Source organism: Atractosteus spatula, chromosome 23 (assembly GCF_055471065.1).
Source record: "Atractosteus spatula isolate fAtrSpa1 chromosome 23, fAtrSpa1.hap1, whole genome shotgun sequence".
NCBI classification, from domain to species: domain Eukaryota; kingdom Metazoa; phylum Chordata; class Actinopteri; order Semionotiformes; family Lepisosteidae; genus Atractosteus; species Atractosteus spatula.
The window spans coordinates 340,301-352,796 of record NC_142728.1 but is presented as its reverse complement, the minus strand read 5'-3'; positions in this window follow the sequence as shown (position 1 = coordinate 352,796).

The window sequence follows — 12,496 nt, the reverse complement described above, 5'->3', positions numbered from 1 at the left end:
CAGCAAATTAATCAACAGGAGGTATAGTCTGTGATATACAGATTATAATATTTTATAATTCTAACATACTGTCTCTGTGCTAAATTACCAGCAATAATAAAACTATTTAATGTATACAATAAATAGGAAAAATAAGATGAATACCTAAGCAAATGTGTATATTTAACAATTCAATCTTCATAACATTAGCCCTAAATGAACTGTTATTTCTGGACCCTGAAAGTAATGGTATCCATTTAATCAAGTGGTTGATGCGCTGTGGTTTATTTGTGAATTAAAGAGCTACTGAACAGTGACACAAGTTATGAAACTAGAAGATCATACCGATGTATGTACAGTATGAGTAACAGAAGGTCATTAATCTGATATTATGAGTGCTTTAAAAGGCTTTTGAAATACTTTAGCAAATTATAACTAATTTGTTATTATGGGTAACAACGAAAGCCTTGAATCACAGAGATTACGTAGATTACTGAAGTACATTCTTCATTATTTCATTTAAAGTAGTTTTAAAAGTGCATTCGGAGAGTAATAACCCAGCCTTAATCAGTCTGTTCCTTTATATTGTAATCTTCTCAGCCAACCAGCTGTGCATGTTTCCAAAAATAAGCCAGATGTGTACTGTTAGTGCTCTTTAAGCAGATATACATATGAAATGACCTGTGCTTTTTCTTTTATTCTTTTGCTTTCTCAATGCCCCTAAGCTTTTGAAGCAGGATGCACAACCTCCACAATCAGGTAGCTGGAAATAAAAACATAAAACTCCTGATAATACATCACTAAGTATAATGAAAACAGGTGGAATAGGAGGCAGAGGGTTAATTTGAACTATTTTTACAAACCTATGACTTGCCAGAGAAAGAATGAAGAAGTACTGTGATACCCAGACTGACGAAGTATTCCTGGGTGCCAGAGATTCTGTAGCTTTTGTGCTGTGGTAACTCTAACAGATTGTAAAGCTTTCAGATTTGGAGGTTACTGGATTGTAATCTCTCGAAGTAAACATAAAGGGTGGAAAACAGCTGCCGTAAATACGTTTGAAGATTTTCTGTATTTTTGTCTCCAGAGAGTTGTTTTCCCAACTACAAAAACTTTGTGCTCTTAACTGCACAAACACTAAAGATGTTTGCTTTACTGTAATACGCTGCACCTTTTTCATTCTCCACACAGCTAAAATTGAAATATGTATATTTTAATATGATTTCAGATTTTGCCTCTACATCTGGAGTATTAACGTTTAAAATCACTCAAAGCTTTAAGTAGCCTTAATAATGATGAACTGAGCACAACATATTGGAAGAGGTTAATATGGGCCAGTTAATATCCTACTGTTTGTATGAGTAGCTTCTTTGACTCATTTGAAGTCTGAATTTGACCAGTGTACACCAACAAAAAAGCCTGATATAACAGTACTGAGCTAAATCTTTGGAAACCAAACTAGGTCATTCAAAATGTAAAAGACTTTTTAATTAATACCTAGAATACAGACTTAGGAATTTTTATTCATGCTCAATTAGGTAAATAAATGTAATCAGAGGAATGTCCGTCAGTAGACAAGACTGTGAAACAGTGGGTTTGGCTATTCCCTTATAACTTCAAGGCAATGCCTTATCTAGAGTCTTTAAAATTTAAAGACTAAAGGTACAGTAGATATAGTATAATTTAAATAGATATTTTTTCAGCTTTGGTGATGGTGGTGACTTATTTTTCTCAGTTGACTTGTTGCTTATTAATGGAATTTCGTATTTTTTACCTCTTTCTCCCTTTTCATATGCAAATGTGAATGGTGCAGTTAATTGTTTTATAATGCTATTAGTAAACAAAATAATCTGATGTCTTTAAATTAAATGCAGATCGTAAGTATTGCACTAAGGCGGCTGTGCGCAAATTAATCTCGTATATTATCCCTGTTCATAGCAAATTGAGCCAATTAAACATTATAAGCCTTTAGTATTAATTTAGGATCTTGGAGTGTGACACACTGCATTATTATGTGCTGTTTGCTATAAGAAGAACATCTGCATGCATTAGCTGAAAAACAGTTATTTATCATTCCAAATACAAAGAATGGGCTTTCAGCACTACACCACACTTGAAAAATTAGATTGCAACTAACTTATTTTTACTTATTCATTAGCAGACTCCCTTGTCGGTAAATACTGCACACTAGTATTATCTTCACAAAATTTGTTTTGTCTAAAAAGAGCACAGATTTGCATAAAAACTATTGAAAACCTGCTCTGCAGAGAAATCCTTTAAAAAAATTCCAAAGGACTGCTGAATGACCAAGAACAAAGCCTGGACTTTGAAAACAGACGAGGAAATGTCAATATATGCTTCTGCAGACACGACACCAGAAAAAGTATATTATTTGTTTAGTAAAAAATTTTAAAAAAAGTTCTAAATTTGATAAAACAGTTCCTCATAGATTAAAGTTCGTATTTTACATTGGCAGAAAGTTGTTCACTCCCTGTTGTCCCCCAGGTGAGCAGATTGCACCTGTCACTCTGTCTGTCAACTGAAACAATGAGAGTTTGATTTTGTGAAACGGGAATGAATGTTGTTCAGTAGGAATCTGCCTGCCTACTGTATCAACTGATATATGCAAATGTCTTGTTCAAGTGGTTAAATGTGTTTTCTTCTGTGAATGCAACTCTTACATGTAATAATTGCTTAATGTGATGTGAACTGAATTCACTATAAGATATCCTGCATTTGTTTTATTTTTTATGAAAAACTACTTTTAAATGTTATGCATGTAATTAAACTGTGCAAAGTGCAGGCGCTTAAATGCAGTTTAATATTTTCTAAAAGTCGGATGTAAACATAATTCACTCAGTTTCATAATTGCAAGCCTGATTTTTTTCATTTCTAAGCATGTGCAGCTGAGTACATCAACAACCACTATTTAGAAAATATTTAGCTTGCATTCTGTGTTACTTACCCCCAGAGGAGTGATTGTAGTTTACATAGAGATTCAACCTGTGTAAAATGTGCAGTCCGCTAAACGTGGCGATGAATAAAGAATGTTTAAATGTGATTTACAAGCCAAAGAACTTTCCACACCCAGTGGAGACTTACTGTACATCGCCCATTGAGTAGTCCTGAAGTCCTTGGGTTGCTTATTGAACATTAAAGCTTTGCTGTTAAATTCTGTTTGACATTACAGCCTTTCTTTGGGGAAAACTGTTGCTCTGGTACTGTAAGGATCCTTATCAAAGTGTGTAATGGTGTAATGTAATACATTTAGCTAAGCTGTTGTGGCAGGAGATAGTGAAATCTGGATTTGTTGTAACATATTGAAATGTGCTTATATTTGGCCTGTTGTTTGGCACATTAATCTTTAACAGATAATATGCATTTAATAATAATGGTGGAAACTCAATTTGTTTCCATTTCAATTGCTTGTCTGGCTATCTTAGTGATAACCTTAATGGCCACCAGCACTACTGTATCGCAAGTGATTAAATTGGAAGCTTCTTCAATACAGACTGTTCTCAAAACACACACACTTGCTGACTTCACACAGCAGAGATTTTAAACCTCCAGGGCTTTCCACCATAGCAGATGGGATACTTTTCTTGCAAATTAAAATCCTTTTGCCTAGAATGAAACCGCGCAGCAGTACAATAGCTGCATTTCTCTGCTGTGAAAGTTTGATTCACTTGTGATGCCTGCAGCACCTGACTTGCAGGCTGCTGGAGTGAAAAGAGGCAGATTGCATAATGATGGAATCCTTCTTAAAAGATGTGCTGGAAAAGCGAGAGAATGTCTGCCTAGCAGCTAAAAATCTGTTTCTCGTACTGTTTTTTGCAAAAAGTGCCTTTTTATCAACCACTCCTCAGTTTTTTTTAGATGTTTGCATGTGTTACTGTAAGTCCGAAGCACTCTCTTCATTATCAGTTCTTCTAACCAATAAACAAAATTCATAAGCTACAGTATTCTTTACCATATTTATCTTTTTCAGCTACTTCAGGATTATATTCCTTTGAAGCTTTGGGAAGCTGGTGTGCAACACAATTGAAAGTTTGAAGTTCTCAGCCATACTCAATAAAAGGTGTGATATAAATGAAACCTTTGTGTTTTGGTGGTGTAAATGACATTGTGCGGAAAAAAAAGACTTGGCACACTCTTGAATTGACATGAATTTGTTATGCAAATTTGAAAAATATCTGATTGCTCTTCTGTGGAGTGATTCTGGTGAGTCAGTGAATGCAGTAAACAAAATAGAGCACAATATTCTAACTTAATTTAGTGGTGCGTTGTAGAAGTTGAGTACACCTTGATTTAAATCAAACTCTTTTAGTTTGACATATAGTACCAACATTTTTTGTCGTATTCCTTCTGCACATTTAGGATATACAGTAAAAGATCAATAACAACATCTATATTTTTTCCTAAACATCTTGTTGCTCCCAATTGGCTGAGCTCTACCAGGGTTAGGTGGACTTGAATTGACCATGGTCTCTGACTTGTTACACTGCAATGGCTTCTGGGAACTGCTGGGCCCAGTGATGGTGAATGTCATGCTACGCCTGCTGTACCGTTCTGACTGCTTAGCATGCTGTTCGAGGGCATGTGTGTGTCTTTCTTCCCCCTGTGTTCAAGTGACTTGCAATAGGCAATTCTAAACTCTCTGGATAAAAAATTGGGAAAAAAATTGAATTTGATTCGGACTTCTGCAGTGCTGAACCTTCTGAAATGTAAAGTAGGGGTCAATTGTAATTAAAAGGAAAAGATTGGAAAGTGACTGCAGCCTGCACCATGACATGAAATGACCTTCTGCTCATAGATCACTCAGGTTCCAGCTGCAAGAATCGATTTCTTGAACCTCATGATTATTCTAATATTTTGCACCAAACCTGAGTTGTTTGAATTGAGTGGCTTTGAATGGATTTTAATTTCCTGCATGATTTCTTCTTGAATTTATGTTAAGTCAACATCTGCACCCACCATGCCTTTCAGCTTCATTAAAAGAAGGCCAAATTCAATATTAAAACATCATGCAAACAAGTGGATCTTTTCATATTTAACACACGGGCTTTTTTTGTCAATCAGAAGATGCATGTTGCACTGAATTGAGTTTTTTCTTCTAACGTCTTATGGCACTATAGACAATTTCTAAATGTGCTGCGGAGATAATAAAGCAGTTAGTGGCCTTGGTAATAAAAAAGCTGTTTTTAAAAATTCCCATCCATAATGACATGCATTAAAATGCTTATTTTCCAGCCAGCAAACAAAACCCATTGTAACAACAGCCCAGCAAACAGCCACCCATAATTTATCAGACTCGTCCTCACCTGAGACAGTTCTTCCTTCACAGTCCACTTGTTCTTTAAACTAGTTTAAGAGATGGAATGAGTTGAGCCATTATTATGAATGCACTATAGGAAAAAAAAGAATAATATAGAACACAGTTTGCTCTTAGAGATGCTCTTCCATATATTGTGATCACCAGGGTTTGGAGCGAAGCACAGCCACTTGAATGCAGCTTTCATGCTTTAACACACAGAGCTGTAAAGCTGTAATCCCTCTCAGCCCATAGGCAAAGCTTCTGTGATGTGCCAGTTTACCTCACCAGGTGGGTGCATGGCCAAAGAAACTGCAGCCGTCTTTATCTGGTCCTCTATTATCCTACCTGACCAAAATCCAAACAAGCCCCGTGCTGCAGTAGTTATTAATATTGCAGGAATAAATAGCAGTGATGTAGTTAGGAGTTCCCCAGGCTTTATAGCAGGATAGCCAAAACCATTTGGATGTTTTGTTTTATGCAAAGAAGGTTGAGAAATTTTAATGGATTTTTTTTTCCATGCTCAGTTTTTTTTTCTCCTTGGTGCACATAAGAGGCTTGATATTGCTTTCAAGGTCCACTCCTGTGTATAGATTTGCTTTCATGGTCAGCTGTTTACCTTTTATCAACACATCCTCTGACAGCAGCAGTGAAAGGCAAAGTCCGTGTTTGCTTCTGGGAAGGCTGTTCACTTTTCTCATGGCTAAATTGCCTGAAGCATTATAGCATCACAGACCTGATTTTTTTTACCTGTTTTTTTTCTGAGTTGTCAGAATACAAGAGATTTTTCAATCAGCTTCAAGAAGCAGCTGCTTATAGATAAGGGCCAAAAAAAGATCCCTTAAGAGTCTTATCATGCCTCATTCCATATGTCACTGTGAAAATGGATCCTTCTTATCATTGCAGATTTACATTAGCCTATTTTTTCTGTTTCTGTTCAACCCTTTAATGTTTCATTTGTTGATGCCATTATCATAGCTCACCGGAGGGCACTTTGCTGCTGTCCCTCAGCCCTTTATCTTCATCTTATATAAGCACTGTACTACACTTCCTTTCCAATGTAATTTTGAAACTGAAAGCTCTGAGCAATTTACATATCCTGTATTGCTTGCAACAGATGAGAAATTAAAATGTATTAATTGCATGCTCTGCAGGTGCTTGTCTTTGTTTTGCAAATAACATTTTGGGACTTTTACGATATCTTTCTGTTGAGTCTTCTGCGCACACCAGCTTCAGTGAGCTTTACATTTTGAGTTCTCAAAAAAAGTCAAAGTTGACAGGAAGAGACAACTTGATGTTTGGATAGACCAATATTTTTGTCACTGGTAAGCAAGTAGAAGTTAAAATACATTTAATTTAGACAGGTGCTGCTGTATTCTCATTTTAAGGTATTTGGTGTGCTACCATATAAAAAGAAGTGTTTATTGAGGAGCTATTTTGCAGTACTACAGTTGTCTTCATTTAAGGCTTCAACAACCTTAAATGGAACTCTTGAGGTTAACTGAAAACTGATACATTTACTGATATCCTGCTCTTGAAGCTTATAGTGTTATTTTGCAGCTACTTTGATTTTGGCTTGATTACATGATGCTGCTCTTAGAAACCCATCCATCCGTCATCTATCTGCTTCACCCAGTACAGGATCGTGGTAGAGCCAGAGCCCATCCCGGCAAGGAGCTGCTCTTAGAAATGTAGAAGGATATTCACGAGCTGCCATTTCATCTTCAAACAATACTTACGATTATACAGAACTGAAAAGTATTCTGAATAACTGTTTCATTTGTTCTCAAAATGGAATACATCGGCAGCATACAAATTGGAAGTAGAAATATTATATTAATTCCCATGAATATAAGGCATAATTTGTGGAACTGAATATCAGCTGAAGACTGTGATCATATAACTGACGTACTGTTCATATAATGGTCAGGATGCAAGCAAATCACTTGATAAACTGCTGGAAGATGTCAGATTTTTGCCTTGTTTGTTTACTATCTTGGCCTTGGAAAGCTTAATGGTATTTCTTGTTTTAGAACCTTTAAAATATACCGACATTGGAATTTCTCAGCCTTCATGTTTCAGTGTTGTTTGCCATACATGTGCATTTTAAATCTTATTCATTTACTATGATGAATTAAATACTATGTGACTTTTTAATATGATGTATTGTTGTGCAATTATTACGATTTATTCCCTCTTTCAGTAGAAGTCTGCATCAATTATGTACATAACAGAAATCTGATCTCTTACTGTAAGCTAATCAGCTGGTGAAGACCGCTGGTGTGAACAGTTCTGTCAAATATGTACAGGTGTTCAGACCAAGACCTGAAGCAACAAGCCCATGTACAGTACAGTAAGTGATCCTGCCACCAAAACTGAAAAGAGAGGCTGGTATTTGTGTCTTGTGAATGCCCAAGACACGTGTACAATAAGCAAATAAGGAGTGAAATAAAACAAATCACAAAAATAGCACTTGCTCACGTTTTAAGTAAGGAATTTTGTAGTTGTATCAATTCTGCCATTGGTATGCTCGCAGCATAAGATTGTTCACAGGAAACCTCCGAGATACTGTATAAGCCTTGAAGTTTTTTTCCATGCACCAGTTCTCATTTACTGCAGCCTCTCGTGTAATTTCAATAATGGGCATCACAGTACATACAGCTCCTCAGGGAATTTTGTTTCCCGATTCTTGAGCAGTTGGCTGAGTTAAATCTTATCTTGTTTGTAGCAGAACTTTGAGGGAAAAAAAAGCCATTCATCACACAGAAAAGTCAGCTTTTTGTCTCAAAAGCTTAGATTTTGGAATCTTTTACAGTGGAGGCCACATCCGTTCCTTTGGTTTGTGTCTGTGTGGACACAAAAAACATTTTAGTTTGGCATGCGCAGCTCTGGTAGATACTGGTATGTGCTATACAGCTCACTCTATACAGAGTGAGGAAGCAATCTATCAAGCTGATACTCATCCATGTTGTTGTATGTACAGTATCAAGATCTGAGACCGATCGATAATAAGAATGGTGGTTAACTCTGGAATACCATCTGTTTGGCATTGTTTGTGTGCCATGATCTCTTGTTACTTTAGACTTTAGTCATTAACATTTGGTGGAAAAAAATCGCTCGTATTAGGATATCAAGCAACGGACTAGTTCTATGGATTACCACAGATTGGCTCTGTTAAAACGTGGAGCTGATGCAAATATTTTCTTTTTTCTATCCCCTTACTCAGTTTTAACAGTGCATCTATCCCTTTTGTTTCTTTGCTTGCACATTCAAGTGTTCCTAATCTGTACTGGTGCTCTCAAAGTTGTGATTAAATAGTTTTTTTTTTCCCTTCTCAATGTTTTGCAGAACACACAATCGTGTTAATCATAAACTCAGCTTGCCTCTGTCGGCTGTGCTGAGATCTTGAAATGTCGTGATTAAACCAATTAACATATCCTGGATCATTACATCACATGGGGAATGGTGATGAAATTGAATTTCAGATTTCTGCTGAGGCTTGTGAAGAGTCAGGATGAAGTTAGTCTGTCAGACAAAAATGAGGAACGTTAGGCAATGAAAGGAAAGGGTGATGTATTAAATGAATATTTCACTCAGGTGTTCACCAAGGAAGGAACAGGCATCATGCCTCAAGCTGAGAAAGACAAACTATATTAAATAATATTACCATACAGTAGAAGAGGTAGAGATGTTCCAGATTTTAGAAGCACTTAATATGACTCTCTAGGGCCCAATGTTATTCTAGCAATTGTACTTAAGGAAACACGATTTTATTCATGGGCCATTAACAAAGCTCTTCTGGTAGTCTCTCAAGACTGTGGTTATACCCACTGACTGGAATATTGATAAAAATAGTGTTAATCCACAAAAAAGGTGACAAAATTGAACCAAGTGATTTACACACCACTACGTTTTACTTCTGTTATTTCCAAGGAGATTTGGAAGAATTGGAGCTAAATTGGATAGCCAACAAAAGGTTGGCCTTGCTTAAGTAACATTTTGAACAAATAACAGCGGCAACTGCATATGATACAGTATATTTTGATTTTTACAAGGCTTTTGATAAAGTTCCTCACAGCAGATTAATTCTTGTTTTGCAGGCAATCATTCAAAGTCAGGCACAGGTTTGGACTGAGAAGTGGTAAATGCTCCAAGTAGTGTGATTCAATTAGTTAATTACTGCATTACAGTGTCCACAGCTCTTCCTAATACAGTATGTATCAATACCAGATTCAAGTATTCAGAAACCTCGGAGGTAAATGTTGATAACTTAGGTGGCGATTCAGAATCACCACTGAATCAAAAACCCAAGCATCCAAGTAGAGACTACAGAGCTGGAAACTGAGAACAGAAGGTTCCTCTTTACAAAAAGGGTTGTGGGAGGATGAAACAAATTACCCAGCCATGTTGCTGAAGATGCTACACTTACTATATATCTCTCAAGGAAGGGTGAATGAAAGCAACAGATAAATTAGCTACTAAAACACAGGATAAATTGGCAGACTGGCCCATTCTTGTTTGCATGTTATGTTTCAAAACAAGTGCCAAAAGAAATACTTTGAGAATTCAAACTGCAGAAAATGCGTTCCTTGTTAATTGTACAAATTAATACAAGTGGTTGGGAAAGTATCATTTCTCACTTAGTTTAAGGTACGAAATAATCTAATCAATGTGTCAGAGAGAACGAGATGAACTTTGCAATTACTTGTGTTTTCATGCATCAATTAACAAATTCATTTGGTATAACACTTCGGCTGCAAGTCAAAAGAAGGTAAGATTGTTTTGGTAGTTATTTGTGTAACTGACACTTTCATTCAGAGTGATGTAGATATTCCAATTTACATGTAAAATAAATTACATTTTGGTACTTTTTTACACAGAATTTTCTGAAGCAGAGTACAGCTCACAACCCTCAAGTGAAATGTCTTATAAACATAACCGATTGAGAACAGTGGTTCAACAACCTTGTATTTGTGTTTCTGAATTGAAAAGAACAAAACTCTTGAGTTCTTAAACTCTGAAACGTAGTTTTATCAACCTTAATTTCATAGTGTTCAATTTAATTGGTAATTCCTCATTAAGATTCTGTGTTATGCAAATAAAATACTGTAATTATTGCTTGATAGTTGAAAATACAAATCCATCCAGATTACACTCAGTTACAGTAGTTCTGGTAAGAGAAAATTGACTACACATTGTTGTGACAGGAACTGAGTTGGTGGAATACTGGTTCATTATAGACTGTGACTAAACTGGGGATTTGAAAAGTTTAGTTTTGAAACATCCAGCCATGGAGATGGCAGTTATGTACCTGCTCAGCTGTAATGAGCATACATGACTCTTATACTGTATGAAACAAACAGGAATGAAGATGTTGAGAGGGTCTTTGTGAAATTTGTACACACTTTTTCTGCTGAAGCTGCAGTATTTTATAAGGTGGACATTCAGAACTGGTTTGAACTGGAATGGAAGAATGCTGGACACAAGGGCTACTATTATTCTATACTGTGTTATAAAGGAACGTGTGCTACAAAGCTAAGTAACAAATTCTGTTAAAAAGTCATCTTCTGCAAATAGGGAAGAGGATGATGTGCGTGATTTTGGAACGCTGCCAATCTGATCAGCACAGGCAAGCGTGATACTGTAGAAAACAGGGCTTTGCAAATTGAATCACTTTGAGAAAAACAGAGTATCTCGGTGTTTTGCACTCCCATGCGCATGAAATAAAAACTTCTTTAAACTTCTGAGATGGATTCCTGACTGTCTTTTAAGGGGAAGTGAGTAAAATTTCTCCAACAAAGATAACTAACAGATGAAACCTCTGAGGCATTATTTCTTAACGTCTGGAAGCTTACAGTATGTAATGTACACTTGTTGGTGCCAGATAACTGGTTAAAAGCAGCATTGCTTATTAAAATAAACCTTTATTTTCAGCATTTCCCAAAGAAGAAATTCCAAATGATTCCTGAAGTATTTCAAGGAATTGGGAGTATGATCTACTTCCACATTTCTACTTTCATGGCTTTTCTTCTCAGACTCCACACAGTGTGTGATCCAAACAGTTCCAGATCATACTGCTTTTGATCTTGATATTCAGTCATTCAGGAGTGTGAAAAACAATTCAATACATGTGCTAAGAGTGTTTCACGGATGGATAGATTCAGATGCACAGCTGTAATATGAAAAGACCTTTAGCATATACTGTATACCATACATGCAATATATTTTTATTTGACAAACTGACTCACTGCCTCTGTTGTCAATGGTGAAGCTGACGTTTATAATACTGCATTTTGAGAGCAAAGGTATGCTTTCTGCTCAAATGACATCTCATTTTGTGATTTTATTTGCTTCAGAAAAGATCATGTGAAGAATCTCATGTCTCATCAAGTACAATAGTATCATGAGCACATCGATGCTATGAACATGAGTTTTTGAGAAATGTTTGAAAAATTTGAAAACTCAGCACAGAACACCCCTAAAAACCAGATTGTTATGAGTGCCTTCCTTTTAAAAGCTTTATAATGGGTAAAATAATTCCAAAATATTTTGTGTGTACATGTGCAACAAGGTGTGAATTGCCGTATCTTGAGCTTGTGTTTAACCTTTCATGTTTTTCTTGGAAAAAGATGTGCTGTAACTTGAGCAGCTCACAACCGATTTGTGGGGGTCGATCACTTTCCTACTGTATGCTATACAGCTCATAAACTCCTGTGTACCTAAATTAGTTCCTTACATGAAGGAAAAGACTTATGTAAGACCTACAGTATCTGTGCTTACAGGTTAAAGTGATCTTTTCTTAATAGTTTTTTTAAAACCATTTTGCCTAGACAAATTAGCATTTTTGGCAACTGAATGATTTCATACTGTTTTATGCTGTATAATAGGCTGATATTTGATCGCAAAGAAGTTTGTGAAGTTTATATTAGTAATGTGCACCTGCACTTATCTCATTATGGGTGGCCTCTTGCATTATAAACGACCCTCATCGATATCTCTTGCCTTAGGACATACTGTACTGCAACCACCTAGGAGGTTTAACAATGTCCATGGTGTAAAAGAAAAAAATATTTTTCCTTTGGAAATGAATACTTTTTGAATTGTTTGAATTTTAAAAAATCATTTACCTTTAATTTTATAAAATCAAAATCTATACAATAGTTGTACAGACTTTCAGAGTGCAAAGAATAAAGCCGTTGTTGAATA